The sequence below is a fragment of the Canis lupus genome, chromosome 34 (genome assembly GCF_048164855.1).
Source record: "Canis lupus baileyi chromosome 34, mCanLup2.hap1, whole genome shotgun sequence".
NCBI classification, from domain to species: Eukaryota; Metazoa; Chordata; class Mammalia; order Carnivora; family Canidae; genus Canis; species Canis lupus.
In genome coordinates, this window is record NC_132871.1 from 13,509,573 (window position 1) to 13,526,678 (window position 17,106).

At 44.1% G+C, this 17,106-nt stretch overlaps 1 protein-coding gene across 8 annotated transcripts in view; it reads right to left on the reverse strand.

Moving 5' to 3' along the window:
- MAP3K20 (mitogen-activated protein kinase kinase kinase 20) overlaps nt 1-13,366 on the reverse strand; it is a 178,358-nt gene extending 164,992 nt beyond the window's left edge. For 2 of the 8 annotated variants that reach the window (XM_072810900.1, XM_072810899.1), the window contains exon 1: nt 12,316-12,472. The gene's annotated coding sequence lies outside the window, so the exon portion shown is untranslated. Of the gene's footprint in view, nt 1-12,315; nt 12,473-12,513; nt 12,567-12,902; nt 13,203-13,314 lie in introns of those variants that run through there. The other 6 variants (XM_072810902.1, XM_072810906.1, XM_072810903.1 and 3 more) reach the window with 6 other exon arrangements.
- Between the last annotated feature and the right edge of the window lie 3,740 nt (nt 13,367-17,106).

A 17,106-nucleotide genomic window follows, 5' to 3' on the forward strand; every position in this document is an offset into this window, starting at 1 on the left:
AAAACTTCTAGCATAAGGAGACAGAAATAAATGTGATGACTAAATGCAAGGCATGACCACAAACTGGATACTGGAGTCAAAAAACAAAATCTATAGAAGGTATTACTGGGATTTTGGGGAAATTTGAATACCAACTATCTATTAGGTACTATTATTTTATCCGTGGATATTAATGGTATTTTGCTTTGATAAGAGGATGTCCTTATTCTTGGGAGATCTACTGGGGGACACACTTAAGCATTATGCCTACAACTTAATTTAAAATGGTTTGACCACCCCCCTTCCACCTCCAAAAATAGTTCATGGGTCTAGAGGGAAAGGAAGCGAATGTGGCAAAAATGTTCAGAACTGGTGAATCTAGGTAAAGGTTGTATGAGTGTTTCACTAGTCTTTCCATTTCTCTTGAGGTTTGATTATTTTCAAAATAAAAAGGTGAAGGAGGCAGTTTGTATCTATATAAATTGACAAAATTTCTTCATAAACAACTGGAAGGTCTGCTGAGTGATGTACACAGTTGGCTCAGAGATCTTAATGTGCAGCTGACGAGCAATCCCATTTTAGGAACACCATGTCACTGAGGAATGCCAATTTCTTCTTCTTCTTTTTTTTTCTTTTAAAGTAAGCTCTATGCCTAGTGTGGGGCTTGAACTCACAACTCTGAGATCAGGAGTCACATGTTCTACCTACTGGGCCAGCCAGACGCCCCGAGAATGATGATTTCTTACACAAAGTCAATCTCTGCTCTACTCTGGGGGGAAGGCAAGAGAGAGAATTGTTTGTTTGTCATATAAAGTTTAAAAGTTAGCTCACTGTCTCCATAAAACCACAGAGGAAAAAAACTTTAAAGCTATACACATAAGTTACCTTACTAACTTTTGCTTCAATTCATATTCAGTTAATTACAGAAAAGAAGAAAGAGCACCCAAGGGGGCACTTGGGTGGCTCAGTTAAGTATCTGCCTTCAGCTCAGGTCATGATCCCAGGATCCTGGGAGAGAGGCCCACATCAGACTCTGCTCAGCAAGGAGCCTGCTTCTCCCTCTCTCTCTGCCTGCCACTCCCTCTGCTAGTGCTCGCTCCTACTTGCGCATTCTCTCTGTCAAATAAATATATAAAACCTTTAAAAAGAAGAAATAAAAGTTTAAATAATATTTAGGAATGTGCCAAAGGTAGGAACATAGAATATGCAAGCTAAAAAGTTTGTTCAACAAAATGCAAAACACCACTTGCAAGATTCCCTCAGTGTTACGGTGTTACCAATGCTAAGTCTATACTGCTATCAATCATTTTTATTTTTATCAAAGTATAAAAATAAAATAGGACTACAAAGCTTATAATAAAAAAAATAGAACTCTCTTGCTCTACCCCTCCCCACATCCACATCTCTCTTCAGAGGAAACTAATTTCAACTCCTTTAGCATTTTTTCTATTTACTTCCATATTTCTAAAAAATGTGTTCATATTGCTATTTCTTGATGTTCCATTACAGATATTATCTATTCATTTCTCCCTGTGGAAGAAAAGGATTTAGTTTCCATATACTCCCATTACTCCTTGCATAAAAATATGTCATATTTGCCCAGTCCTCCCAGCTTCCAACTATACTGTAACATTTAGTTAAATCAATTCAGTAGTCTAACTATTGTAGACAAAGTAAATAATCCCAGGAGTACTGTGTAGAATTCAATGATTTTTCCTTTCTTAGATAACTTTTTGTTTCTCCTAGAGTTATTAGTTTCTCTGTTTTTGTTGTTGGCTTAGCTTCCCACTCCACCCCACCCCCCTGAAAGATTTCATTTATTTGAGAAAGCAGACCCCCCACTGAGCAGAGACACCAACACATGGGGCTCAATTCCAGGACCCTGGGACCATGACCTAAGCCAAAGACAGATGCTTAACAGACTAAGCCACCCAGGCACCCCCTGGCTTAGCTTTTTATATTCTTAGCACTTACATACCTCATCAAACTCTCCCAAGAACTGCAAAAACTCCTCTAATGAAATAAAAACATCAGGTAATTTGGGGGAAAGTGTTCTATTGTTTTCTTAGAGACATTCTCCCTGTACTCTTCATCTTGATTCTCTCTGGCTGGATGGTTGCTATCTAGGCCTGACTTGGACTGGGACTTCTATTCACCATCATCCTAAAATTTCCTTCACCTTCTCCTTTGTGAGAAGCCCTGTCCTCGAATCCCCTGGTTTCTCTTTCCTGGTTTATTCGAGACTCTGTCTTAAAACGTCTTCATTCACCGGTAGCCTGGCTGGGTTTGCAATTCTATGGAGGAAATAATTTTCCTTATAATTTCAAAAGTATTATTCATAGTCTTCTAAGTTTCTAATGTGGCTATAAAGCAGCCTGATGCTGCTCTGGTAACTAATTCTTTTTATACTGTTACTTCTCTGAAAGCTTTGAGAACCCTGTGTTCCTTTCCAGAAACCTGAAATTAATAGGACATGTTGAAGAGTGTTTAGAAGTCCTTCCTACCATTCGTTGGTAGGACATTCAGTGAATCCTCTCAGCCCGTACTCTCAGTGAATTCATGTCTTTTAATTCTGGGAAAGTTTGTGTTACTCTTTTACCACTTATAGCTTTTACTTCTTGTTTTCTCATTCCCCATACATACATGAGGAACTACTTGCAGTTCTCAGTTCATGCTAACCTCTCTCACATCTATCCCCATACCTTTGCACAAGCTAGTTCTACTTTGAATGTCTTTCTCTGCCTGGGAAACTCCTGTCCTCAACTCTCTACTTCAAGTCTCATAAACAGAAATAGATTCTCCTCTGTGCCTTAGTGCCTTTCTTTATTCATTCATCTTTCCCACTTACTTCCCACCAGACTATAAATCCCTTAAAGGCAAAACTTTTTTTCTATTTACATCTGGATCTTCAGCACTTAAGTACACAGCCAGGCACGTCGCACATTTTCCATTCAAAAATTGCTGAATGAATGAATAAATGAATGAATAAATAGTTTCTGGCTGTCCTTCCATCATACCTTTTGTAGCTAGAAAGATTTCAAACAGGCTAAGGAAACTCTGAGCTCTGTAGTGTTTACAAGTTCTCCCCAGAGGACTGTGAAGAAAATTCTGATTTGAAAACTGCTGTCTAGGCCTTTTGGGAAACTGAGGAGAGTATATTTGGGACTCCAGAATTGGGCGTCTATGAGTCTAAAGGAGAATAAAGAAAAAGAGGAAGAACAGCAAGAGGGGAAAAAAGGAAGTTCTTTTCAAAACAAACCTAGAGATCTGAACCAGGATGAGATCAATAAATCTAAACGTTTGGTACAGAGCAAATCCAGGGAACATGGATGAATGGAGGCAGGATCAGCTACAGTTGAAAGGGACCTAAGAACACCAGAGGAAGGCTGACCACTGAGAAGTATAGTTCTCCAGGACCTTCCCTCCTTGAGGTGAGGCAACTAATCATGTTCTATTCATGTCCTTCCCAGAATCACTGTTACTCACTTTGTGATACATCCTGCCATTTGGAAAATGGCTATGTGTGAATGGAACTCTGTAATTACTTGAATGTTTTATTAAGACCATAAAAAATTTAGTCCCATCTTATTACTGAAGAGACTAACAATTCCGGGGTATGTGAGTACAGGTTTTAATTCCAGTGAGCTTGGCAAACCATCATGGACTTAGCTGAAAAACCTGATCGAGATTCCCATTGCCATCCGTATGGGTGTCAGACCACATACAGGTTCCCCCCACCATCCGAAAGGAGAGTCTTCCTATGAGACCTTTTGTTACCCAAAATGGTATTAAGCATAAAAGCAACTGCCATTAATTTACATGGAAAAAAGTTTGAGTATTTCCAGATGCCTAAATTGACAATTTTAGACTTTTCTGGTATTTTAGACATACCTTGCTAACAGATGCACAAAATAAGTCAAGATAAATAAAGTACAGATGCTCTCAGACACGGTTTAAAGCTACAGCAGCTGCATGCTGAGATGCTGAGTGTGGTAGGGGAGGGAGGGGAGAGAAGTTTGGGGTGCCTACGGCCTCTATATCAGCTCACTGCAAAACAAACACTGAAGGCAATTTCCCTTCACACCTTTTTTCCCTAAATGTGAAAATCCTCTTCGGATTTCTTTCAGTTAGTAAAAACAGGCACCGAGGTAGGTCTTTCATAAAAGCAAAGTGGTGTGATGCAAATTTTCAAAAAGTGGAAGATACCTGTATATTTATTTTTCCCCTTGAGCTATCCCCCTCTAATTTAAAATCATTATTCTAAGAGGATCAACTTATGATCAGAAGAATGGAAAATCTGAGTTGCTGATTACTTGTACTTAGAGCATCTTGGGGAAGACTACCAGCTAATGAAATTATATTCTCATTTTTCAGACGCATTCTCCAGTGAATAAAGCCGAATTTAACAATGAGTAATCTATATAAATGTATTTAACCTAATATGCCCATCAAATTATGTTTACATCCCACCATATTAAAATAATAGCTTTTACCCAAGAAAGGCAATTTTTCTCCATGTAACATTTCCCAGTCTAATTTTGTAGCATTTTAACTTTTGTTTCATAAACTCTCACAGCTATTTTAAGTATTAATAAGGATCTACCACACAGCGCAGAAAGGTAAGTTAAAGCAGAAATACTACAAAAATCAAAGCTAACAGGGTGTCACAGCACTGAAAATGCTGAAAATCACTAATGTGGTGGAGTCCAATTATTTGAGTACTTGAATAGTAAGACAGACTTTTTCAATTTTTAAAAATGTTAAAATTGAAATTTAAAAATGATTTTTAACTATTAACTAAATTACTGAAAGCGTATATATACCACCATCAGCAGGAACTATCAAAAGTGAAAACGTGTGGAGGCAGGAAACCTTAAGTGGAGTATTATTTGACTTTAAAGTTTTCAGCTTTCTAATCCAAAAAAAGAAAAATGGACTTTTGTCCTGAATTTAAAACAACAAAATAAAACAAAAAAGACCTTGCTAACATTCTATAAAAAACAAACAAGATTTAGAATTAGATAGATAATGGGTTTTAACTCTGCCTCTACCTCTTGGTAACCTTAAACCAAACACATTTTCTGACCTTGACATTGCAAATGTCTAAAAGGCCCAATAAATAAAAAATCTGAAATCTATTATTTTACTAAATGACTCACAGTTGCTAGCTCAAAAGTTTGCAGAATATTATCTGACTTGTTTAATGAGTTTTATTTCCAAATAACAGCTATCTCAACATAAAAGCAGCACGGTCCAGGGGAAAGACCCAGCTAGAGCCAGTAGCAAACCTGAATTTACTAGCTGTTAGACCTTGGCCCTGGCACTGTGCCTCTCTGACCTCAGTTTTCTTTTTTTTTTTTTAATATATATATTTTTAATTTTTATTTATTTATGATAGTCACAGAGAGAGAGAGAGAGAGGCAGAGACACAGGCAGAGGGAGAAGCAGGCTCCATGCATCGGGAGCCCGATGTGGGATTCAATCCCGGGTCTCCAGGATCACACCCCAAGCCAAAGGCAGGTGCTAAACCGCTGCGCCACCCAGGGATCCCTGACCTCAGTTTTCTCACTGGCAATAATACCCATCCTGCCTGGTGCTGGAAAGTGGGAGATGCTGTGAAAGTACCTTGGGTAGTACCAGCACCCAGTACACAATACTCAATAAATGGAAATGATGATTGTCAAGGTATCTTAATATTTCTTGTTTTCATATTTAGCCATTTACCTCTTTGGCTTTCATCGTCAGGTATGTTTTCCTCAATAGTTTTCTTCCCTCTGTTTTCAGATCATTTTACACCTCCAGTAGTTTTGCAGAGCAATGATATATAGATAAATGTACTATTTGTTCCCAAATCCCTCTTATCTATGAATGTTTTCATTTTTTCTCGCTCTTCTGTTTGCTGCTTTTGCTTCTGGCCATTTTTGCAAGATCTTATTAGTGAGTAATTATAATTTTCTTTCAAACCTTTTCACAAGAATAAGTTACTAAAAGACAATACTTTTTTTTTTTTTGCACTTTTTAAATAATAGTTTCTAGGCCTATTTATTCAATTATAGTATTCACTTTGGTAGGTTCCTAGAGTTTACCTACTTTCCATGCTGGCCACTGTCTTCCTTTATTAAATGATCTAAGAAACTGCAACCACTTTCATTAAATACCTGCAAATCATAACTTTTTTTTCTTAATTAAATCCACCATATAAAAGAACTAACTTTACTAGAAAATAGGTCTTTGGGCTTTTTTTAATTTTTCTTTTAGATTTATATGGGCTTATAATTTCTGAATGCAGATTCTTCCTCTTTTTCTATCCCTAATTTACATTTTCCTTTTTCCCTTCTTCACAAAAGTTACAAGTTTATTTTTGATGCAATATGGGAAAAAAACAAAATTATTTTAGAATGACCTGAATAGGACCAAAAAAGCCTTTTAGAAAACAGCCCTCAACAAATTCTTTTGCCAAACTTGCTGCTCTAATATTTATTTATGCTCATATTGTTTTTCAGCCTCCTTAACATAGATTACTGAATAAAACAAAAATATGCTTTATCACGTGTATTGAAACAATACCACTTGGATTATGGTTCTAATTATTGACTTGGTCTAATTATTAATATGGTGCTAACTATTAATAATATGAATTCTTTTTTTTTCTACAGGTCTTAGCTTTAAAACATGGGGAAAGCTTGAGTTTGGCATATTTGTTCACAACAGCAAGCGCAAAGATTCTAAGATTCTATTCTAGAAAAGGACTGCTCTTCCACTGTTTTTGTTTTTAAACCACTCAAAAGGGAAGCCTGGGTGGCTCAGCGGTTGAGCATCTGCCTTTGACTCAGGGCATGATCCTGGAGACCCGGGATAGAGTCCCGCATGGGGCTCCCTGCAGGGAGCCTGCTTCTCTCTCTGCCTATGTCTCTGTCTCAGTCTCTCTGTCCCTCATGAATAAATACATAAAATCTTTTATAAATAAATAAATACATACATACCACTTAAAAAATATCTGTAAGTCTAGCCAAAGGAGATTAGGTATGCAAATAGAACCAACTCATATTGTGTCTAGCATAGATATTCCTTCCTTCCTTCCTCCAATGCTGCCACTGAAAAGCAGCCTGTAGAGAACAGGTTGGGCTCAGTGGACAGGATCTTTAGTGATGATGGACAGCAGAGAGAAGTAGACTTTAAGACTCTAAGAAATAGAACAGCTACTGTTTTATTGTGTGTGTGTGTGTGTGTGCACGCACGCACGCTTCACCATGCAACAAATCCCTCTAATTATAGCTAAGGTTAAAGTAAAAATGAGTTAGCTAAATGCAACATTCTTATTTGTACTGTAATATTTTAATTAATGGAGACAGACTTCTGCAACACACATGTCCATGCCAGAAATGTTGTCACTGGAGGCAAAATAGGAATGTAGGAGGCAAGGGCACTTATGCCACAGAAAGACTGTGTGGAAATACGTCTGTGCTCAAACAGAAGCCCAACGAGGCAACATGAAGTAGGTACAATTCCGTGACATGAGGTCACTGCAGAGGGCCTGGTGTCCAAGGACTAGAGGCATGGGAAGAGAGCTGGACCAGAGTCTATGAGTCAAGGAGCACTGCAAGGGCACATTTCCATGGGCCCCCTGGAAGAGGAATCCACAGATGTTTGCGGGTGGGAGTGGTGGAGGCGGGAGAAAACAAGAGTAAACAAGGCTTACTTCACTCAGCAGACCTACCCATCCCTAATGGTGCTGCTACTTGGCTCTTGTTTCTACCCTTGAGCCATTTTCTGTCAAACAGAAAGTATCTGACAAACAGGTACCGTCTTAGACTAATTACCTAGAACAAACATTCCCTGAAAAGGGTCAATAGGACAGTTAAAACCTAGCAACCCTGATGTAAGATGAAAGCAAATGGGGATTGTTAAAACCAGGGAAGACCCCATAGTATGCGCTGCCGATATAAAAATCCCAGAGAGAATTCCTGGTTATTAGAGTTGCCTGCGAGAATATGCCAGTCTGTCTAGTAGTGAGCTGCCTATCACTGAGAGGGTTCCCTGGGAGGTGGGTATGTGGGACAGGAGGTTCTTGCAACAGCCAGAACAGCAACCCTAAGAGTATTCTATGACTAATCAACCTACAATAAAGTATGGATGGTCTCCCTTCTGAGGGATACAATCATGAACCTGACCTAAGAGTCCCTGGCAAGGTGGAGGAGCAGTGATCACAATCAGCAATGGGGATGATGGAGATGAGTGGGCCATACTCCTCAATTTCTCCTCCCAAACTGGCTGGGAAGGTGTGAGTTCTATTCCAGATTCCTCTCCTATAACCATTCTTTCCCCTCTCCCCTCTCCTCCATTTCCAAACACTTTATTTACGCTGAAAGCCACAGGATAACCACAGAAAATAAAAACTCTTTGGATGATGATCTACTGCTATGCTTTTCTCAGCAAAATGGAACTGCATGACCGCCTTGCGATGGGCGGAGTGGCAAAGCCTAATGGTGCACGTCCCTTTATCAGAACCAGGCTCATGCCCCTCCACACGGCGGGTATCTGGCACTGTGAGGAAGGTGTATAAATAAACCCACGTCCTACAAGTCCATTTTACCTGAACATCCAGGGGAATAAACACGTCATCTGTTTGTACCGGTTGGTTCAATAAAATGAAACAGCACGGCAGAGAATGCAAAATTCACTTGATTTTTAAGATTAAATAAAAGTGCTTAAAGAAAGTGCTTGCTTAGATGGGGGAGTATCTGTGGCTAGGTTTACAGATCCCTGGAGAAATACATTCTTCTGGGGTACCTGGGTGGCTCAGTCGTTGAGCATCTGCCTTTGGCTCAGGTGGTGATCCCAGGACCCTGGGATCGAGTCCTGCAGGGAGCCTGCTTCTCCCTCTGCCTATGTCTCTGCCTCTCTTCGCGTCTCTCATGAATAAATAAGTAACTTAAAAAAAAAAAAAAAGAAATACATTCTTCTCCACAATAGGGTACTTTGGTAGAAAAGCTTCATAAGAAAAGATTCACTCCACAATCTTTAGATAACGATCCTTGCCTTCTCTTGGTTTTCCTATAGAAGGTCCAGAAAGATGTTAGCCCCTGAAGATAAGCTGTGCTTGAAGCCTTGAATGGATCCAAGTAATTTTGGTTTTGGTCTTCTAGATCATAGCCTTCCCCTACTCATAGAACTCATAGAGTTCTTTAAAATCCGCGTATAGATATTTAAATGCAATAACTTTCAGATTCTTTGACCAAAATATCATAAAGCTGTGCACAAAGCTGTTTTACAAAGAATAAGGATACTCAAAGCAGGAGAGTAGCTAGGAAAACCTCCCAGGCCTGTAAACACACACGAAGTACGTTTTGGGAATGGGGCCAGCTACCAAGGGCAAGCCTTACCTGAGTACAGGTGAGACAGGCAGCTTGCTCTGTGTCTAATTAGAGAATGTGGAAAAATACTCTTCCTACCGCTCAGTCATGGTGGCTGTAGTTTCGGGGGCTGGTTCTTCAGGCATTTCCATGTGCTGCATCACACGCTTATGCAGCAAGCAGGTATTACGGTGCCCAGTTTACACATGAGAAAACGGAGGATGAAGGGGATGAAAGTTGCCCAAGCCAACTACCTAACTTACAAGTAACATGACCAGGATTCAAACTCGGGTCTGACTTCAAAGTCATATCATTCTTTTCACCACGTCTTTTTTTTCCACTCTATCATTCTGCTCTTTCCTTAAAATCTGTTTTTTTTTTTTTTTTGGCCTTAAACAAACCGTTTCCTTAATACAGTAATCACTAGATTGCTTATTATCCACCCAAAGTTCAATTTGAGGCTTTAATTTCCTATTAGCATTTGTGATGCGAGGTTAGGGTGTCAATGCAAGGCTGCTTTGTTCTCACAGAATCTTCTACTGTGCTGGGATTATTTAACTGCTATTAGGGCATAATCGATGCTTTAGCTGTCTGTAGGAGGGTCTGACACAAAAGCACCCATGTATCAGGCAAACCAACCTAAGCTCTAGCATTTACAGTTCTCTTTCCTTAACAGGTACAGTTTTCTGGTCACAGCTGGAACTCTGCTTATTTGTGTGTAGTGGGGCAAGGTTAATAGCCACAAAAGAAGTAGCCTAAATCTTCCCTGCAGTAGGACCAAAAGGTGCCTTAGCTATTCCCATTACATTTAGATAGACAAGACACCCTCCCTGTCAATCTGTCCTGGGTAGAATAAAATGGAAAAACAAATGATCCAAATTGATTTTTATTTTCAATATCTCTGGATACAGACACAAGGCTATCTTATTCCAAGAAGTACTGTGTCACCACAAACATCTTTTTCTGGGTTTTTTTTTTTTTTAAATCATTGATTCTCTCCTCTCTTTTCTCTGAATCTAACAATTTCTAAAAACTGTCCATTTTTCTCTTTTACTCCACACAAATAGCTTCACTGTATGTCTGACCTCCTTTCATGAAACATCATTGTAATTTCTCCAGTGTTTTCTCTGACTAGATTAGTCCTCCAGGCTCCTCATAACTCCTGTTTATAGTTTTGTAGCCCTGTCAAAGTCAGTTTCACTGCTCATTCCAGATAGGCTCTCAGCCAATATATTGCCAATAACACTCACTCTTGTGCTAACTTAAAATACACAGTGCAGCTTGCCAAGTTTCCTTATTTGGCAAGAAGGTCCCTTAGTTCCCAAGATCTTTGACCATCCATTTTTAGATCCAAATCCTCCTGCTTAATATCTGGATATTTCTCTCTCCTTTTCTCTTTTTAATGTGTCTTATGTGTTCCGTAAAAGAGTAAGACGAAGAGATCAGTCATCTCTTTGCTTTCCTAGACAAGAAAAGGATCCTTCCCATGGCACTGTGGTCATTGACTCTAGAATTATCACCACTGTAACTTTTGATTCAAACAGTATTTTCTAGGTCAAAAAAAAAAAAAAAAAAAAAAAAAGCCTCCCAGAAAAGTTATAGTAGGAATTCTGTTGTGAGAGACTAAACTGTACACATTGCTTTATGAGGCCTTTTTCTTAATTTGCTCTTTCCAAACAAACCGGATTCATGTTCATTTGCAATCTCCCAAATCTCTCCCACTGGCCGTAGCAGGAACTTTAAACAAAGGCTCTGCAAACGACCAAAACCATAATTAAAATGCATCCGTCAGACTTTTTTTTTTTTTGAAAAATCAAAAAAACGACGTGAAATTTCACTGTGGAGATGGGCCTGTACTGCAAGCAAAAGTCATGGACTCTCTGGAATCACTTGCTTTTGTCTTTCAACACGTCTGTAGGTTTGGATCCCCTGGATCCCGACTGTTCACTTCAGCCGAGGTCAGCGAAGCAAGAAGGGCTCTGACCTCACGCAGCCTCGGAGCTGAAAGCAGCACCCACGGTAGCAACCACCTCGCACGCTCCTGGACGTGGATCCCGCTACATTCCCAGCCGAGAGCGGCCTGCAGCGGATCCCTGGCCCGGCCCGGACGCCGGCGCTTTCGTTACTGAAGAAACTAACACAACTACCTCCGCACGAAGTCCTCCCCACCCGGGCTTCTGCGGGCCTCTCGGGGCGCGGCGGGAACACACGCATGCAGCCATCTGGCACGGACGGCGCGGTCTGCGTCCTGCGCGTGTGTGTGCGCGTGCGTGTGTGTGCGTGTGTGTGCGCGTGCCTGTGCGTGTGCATGCATGTGTACCTGTGTGTGCGTGCATGTGTGCGTGTGAGTGCCTTGCGTGTGCACCTGTGTGTGCGTGTGCATGCATGTGTGCGCGTGTGCGTGCATATGTGTGTACGTGTGTGTGCGTGTGCGTGTGCGGCAGTTCGGAGCCGGGTCGCCGGCCGGGCGTGCTGAAGTTGGTCTGCGAGCTGTCCGGGCCTCCGCGGGGCCTCCGCGGGGCCTCCGCGGGGCCGAGGGCGGGGGGCGGGGGGCCGGGGCCGGGGCCGGGGCGGCGGACGGGTGCGGGCCGGGGGGCTGCTCGGTGTCCCGCGGAGGCCCGGCGGCGGCTCGCGGAGGCAGAAGGCGCCCGGGCGGCTCCCCCCTCCCCGCAGCCCTCGGCCCGGGGCCGCCCGCGCCTGCGCCCCTCGCAGCCCCGCGCCCCTCGGAGCCCCGCGCTGCGCCTCCGGGGCCGGGTGGGCGGCGGCCAGGCGGGCGCTCGGCCCCGGGGGCGCGGGCCGGGCCAGGGGCCGCGGCGGCGGCCGACGGCTGCGCCCGCCCTTCCGGAGGCCAAGCTCGCGGGGCCCTCGGGCGGCCGCCGGGAGCGCGGGCCCGGGGCGGGGCGGGGGCGGCCGGCGGGGCCTGGGCCGGGTGCGGGTGCGGCGAGCGCCCCCCGTCGCCTCCGCGGCCCCGCGCGCTCCTTACCTGGCTCCCGGGCGGGGCGCGGCGGCGGCAGGAGCGGCAGCAGCAGCCGGGGCGCCGAGGCCCCGCGCGGCGAGGGCAGGGGCGGGGGGGGGACGGCGGCCCGCGCGGCTCCCACGCTTCCGCCCGAGTCAGGAGTTGAACATTCCGCCTCTCCGCCCGCGCCAATGAGCGAGCCGCCGCGGCCGCAGCACCACCTACCTCGGAGCGCGGGCGGGCTCCCGGCGGCTCCCCCGGCCCGGCCGCCCCGCGCCGCCCCGCGCCGCCCCGCCCCGCCCCCGGCGGCCGCGCACCTGCCCGCGCGCCCCAGGCCCCGCCCCGGGGTGCCCTGCGCCCCCGGCAGCCGCCCCTCGGGCTCGCGAGGTGCCCCCGCGCCCCGGGCCTCGGCCGCACACCTCGCCCTGGGCCGCCGCGCGGGGGAGCCGGGCCCAGGCGGCGTCGGGCCCCGCGGCCTCGGGCCCCAGGTGGGCCCGCGCGGACCCGGGGGCGTCGCTGCGCTTAGGGCCGCACCTGCCCCGGCGGGACCGCCCGCAAACACCTGGGGAGGTTGAGGAGGGGTCCTGGCCCGCCTCCCTGGTTGCTGACCTTACCTAAACGGAGGTCGGACGAGGACGCTAGCATCGTTCCGGGCGTGAGCAAAATGTGGCACCGAGTCTGGGGAAGAAAAGTGTTGACTGGGCGGGATGGTCCTGCGGAGGAAGAGTGGGGCGAGGGTCGCCGAGGGGCTGACGGCGTCATCCAAGGGTTTGAGTTTGCAATTGGGTCATCTACGGGCACTGCGGGAAGTTAGAGTCAAAGGGTTAAAATAGGTGTTTGTGTTTGCCCAGTGGTGGGGGGGGGGGGGGGGAGAGCGAGCAGGCCACGTGGTTGCAGGATGCGTTGCTAGGACGAAACTGGGAAGCAGCGAGGGAGGTAAATACTGTCACCACCCGGTCAAGGGGTCGTGCGGGCCTGAGCAGCGCAGGAAATGGAGCTGGGAAAGGGGGGATGGAATTGAGAGACCTGTCTCAGGAGGAGGCCACAGAAGCTGGGGGTGTGGAAGAGAAGGAGGAAAGAGTCAGTCAGTCAGTCAAGGTTTCAGACCTGGGTGACTGGAAGAGCGATGGTGTCATTGACAGAAATAGGGATATGTCGGGGAGAAGCTGGCTTCCTGCTGAGTCCGAGGTCATGGGAGGAAAAACAGGTAGAGATGCAGCCGTGGAAATATGAAACGGAGACTCAGAAAAGAGGTCATGGGAGAAAGAGCATCGTAAATCGTCGGTTGAAAACATGAAAGCGGAGGGATGGGTGAATATAAGCTAGAAACACCACTCTCTAGTCTGTTATTTAAATTATCAGGGATCCCTGGGTTGCCCAGTGGTTTGGCGCCCGCCTTCGGCCCAGGCCTGTTCCTGGAGTCCCAGGATCGAGTCCCGCATCGGGCTCCCTGCATGGAGCCTGCTTCCCCCTCTGCCTGTGTCTCTGCCTCTCTCTCTCTCTCTCTCTCTCTCTCTCTCTGTATGTGTCTCTCAAGAATAAATAAATAAACTCTTTAAAAAAATTATTGAACGTTCCCGGTGGTGAGAACTAGCAACTTGAGTACTGATCGATTCTGTATCAGTAACTGAAGAACTAGGATTGATGGAAACTGTCATACTAACAAAATTCCTGATCAAATAATTCTCAAAATCACCTAAACAAGAAACAGTAAAGTAAGACTCCAGGATACACCCACGTAAAACGTGACTCCAGTCATGCTACCTCACAAGGCACAGACGCTAGGCTAGGAATCAGAGAACCCGGCTTCTGGTCTGTCTTCTGCCTCCGACCAGCTGGGGTACTTTGCTAGACCAGCCTCGGCTTCCTCCTTTGCAAATAAGTGGGCCCAATCGGATGTCAGCCACAGGCTCCAGCTTTAAAAGTGTGAATGTATTACTTTAAATTTGGAACACAAGCCTTAAGAGTCTTCATATTTTCAGCACTCCCCCCCCTTCCTTCCCATCCGTTTTTTTTTTTTTTTCCTTCATTCTATTTCCCCTACATAATTAGGCAAAGAGAATAACCAGCAGGGATGGAGAACACTGAAGAGCAGTTTCACAAATGTGCTTAAATGATAAACTGGTAGGCATTCTCTTATCTTCCCAAATAGGTTGCAAGTTCCTTGAAGTCATAATCTTATAGTGTGTCTTATCTGCCCACAGCTGAAATAAATGCATAATTATGTGATAAACTGGTTGCCTCAAGTCTGACTCTCTGGTCAAATGGCCCATTTCCTTATGACTATACTGATCTCTTTAAACCCCAGACCTAATAAATATAGTCTAGTGCTTATTCCCATGGCTGACTCTGGTTTTTCAAACTTCCCAATCTTTTTCGGAGGGCCCGTTGGTTAATTCTCACCTGCGTAGGTTTACCGATGTGAATAGCAATAGCCAAAAAGACCTAGCCAAACCTCTCTTATCAAGCCTTTCTATTCCTTTACTTCAAATGTCTCCACACTAAAAATAGATGTACTCTCAGCAGTGGGGTGGATTGGGAGTCCTTAGCACCCTCTTATATCCAAGAACACCCTCCAAAATAAATATGCAATGTCAGTAAAAACAGTGTATTTGCTATGCAAATAGAGCTTTAAAAACGTCTCCTGGTCCCCCATTCCGATTGCTGTCCCTAAGCTCCTCTCGAACAGAAATTCTGGAACTGCCACCGGCTATCGGTGGATCAGAGAAGTGCAGACATAAATTCTATTAAGGATAGAAGGAAAGGCAATTTACAAGGAAGAAAGCATTCTGATTATCCTTCCCTCCCTTTGTGGTGATGAGAGCTCTGAGGCACGCTGGTACCCAGGAGTATTTTCTCTAGCCATCTCCGTCCCCCATGGCAGACTGTGAGTGGCCTGTGTCTAGATCATAGCTAAGAATTACCAGCTTTTACACAAAGGTTGGTGTTCTCCCTCCTGCACCACGCTGGATCCCTGAGAAATGAAGGCACACAGTCACACATCCTTTAAGATAAGCAACCATGACCTTAAAATGATGAATAAAGCCCGGGTCATTGTTTGAACTTAGCTTTCACATCTAACTTAAGGATGGAAGACTTTATGAGAATATTTCAGGTGCCAAACTTGCTTGGATGTTCCAGGGCATGAAAGGAGGAATAGGGCAAGAAGAAAAATTGGGGACTTTTATTAAATTTGTTCAAAAAGCATTTACTGAATGACAGGCACTGCGCTGAACTGTAATTATGACAGTGACCAAGACGTGGTCTCTGTTCTCACAGTTTGCTGAGTGCAATGGAGGGTATTATGCTGAGTGAAATAAGTCAATCGGAGAAAGACCATTATCATATGGTTTCACTCATATGTGGAATATAAGAAATAATGAAAGGGACCATAAGGGAAGGAGGGGAAACTGGAGAAAAATTAGAGAGGAAGACAAACCATGAGAGACTCCTAACTCTGGGAAACAAAGGGTTCTGAAAGGGGAGGTGGGTAGGGGATGGCTTTAATGGGTGACAGCATTAATGAGGGCATGTGATGGTATGAGCACTGGGGGTTATACTATATGTTGGCAAATTGAAATAAAATTAAAATAATAAAATAAATAAAATAAATAAAATAAAAAATAAAATAGGGACGTCTGGGTGGCTCAGCGGTTTGGTGCACGCCCTTTGGCCCAGGGCGTGATCCTGGAGTTCAGGGATCGAGTCCCGCATCGGGCTCCCTTCATGGAGCCTGTTTTCTCTCTCTGCCTGTGTCTCTGCCTCTCTCTCTGTATCTCTCATGAATAAATAAAATATTTTTAAAAATAAATAAAATAAAATAAAATAAAATAAAATAAAATAAAATAAAATAAAATAGAAAGGCCAGAAAAGACACAAGTGATTATTCTGTGGTGTGCTTTTAAGAAGGCAAGGATGTGGGGTTACAGCAGGGCATGGAACACAGTTTTGAGAGGTCAGACAAAGAACCTCTATGTCCACAGGAGAAGAATGAAGTGAATTTGCTGGATAGAAATGTGGGAAAGGTATTATAGGCAAAGGGAACAAGAAGTACAAAGGCACAAGAACATTTAACAAGTTCAAGGAATAAATCCTTCAGATATCTGAGTAAAGGCATTGCCGGGAGGGAGTAATTGTCCTCATGATGGTAGTAATAGTAGCCTACTACAAGAAGAATAATGATCATGGCAATAATAATAGTGATGGCTTCTATTTACTGGGTGCTCACATGCTATGCACTGAACTAAGAGTTTTATACCCACTCTTCATCTGACCTTCACCATGACCCCAGCAGGGAATTGGAATCATCATCCCACGCTGTAGGGCAGGAAAAAGTCCTGGAAAGCTTTAGCAACTTGTTTCCCTCAGGGAGCAAGAGGTGGACTTTAGGGCTTGTTCTTTTAGATCAAGCAATTTTCCAACTTTTTGGTCTCAGGATTCCTTTACGCTCTAGAGTGCTTGAGGGTGCCAAATAGTTTTTGGCCAGGTAAGTTATACCTCTCAATATTTATCACAGTAGAAATCAAAACAGAAATCTCTTTATTTAAAACTCACTTACGCCAGCCAAAATAATGCGATTTAATGAAAAACAAATACTGTGCAAACTAAAAGTAGTGAGAAGAAAGAATGTCATTGTTTTATATTCTTGCAAATCTCTACGTCTGGCCTAAAAGAAGACAATTGGATTCTCAAATCTGCTTCTGCATTCCAAGCATTCCAGTAGGACACCACACGTTTGGGAGAGTGGACTGTTCACTCATAAGAGAGAACAGTGAAAATAACACCTTAGTATCTTTCTGAGATGAGTTTTGACCTCAC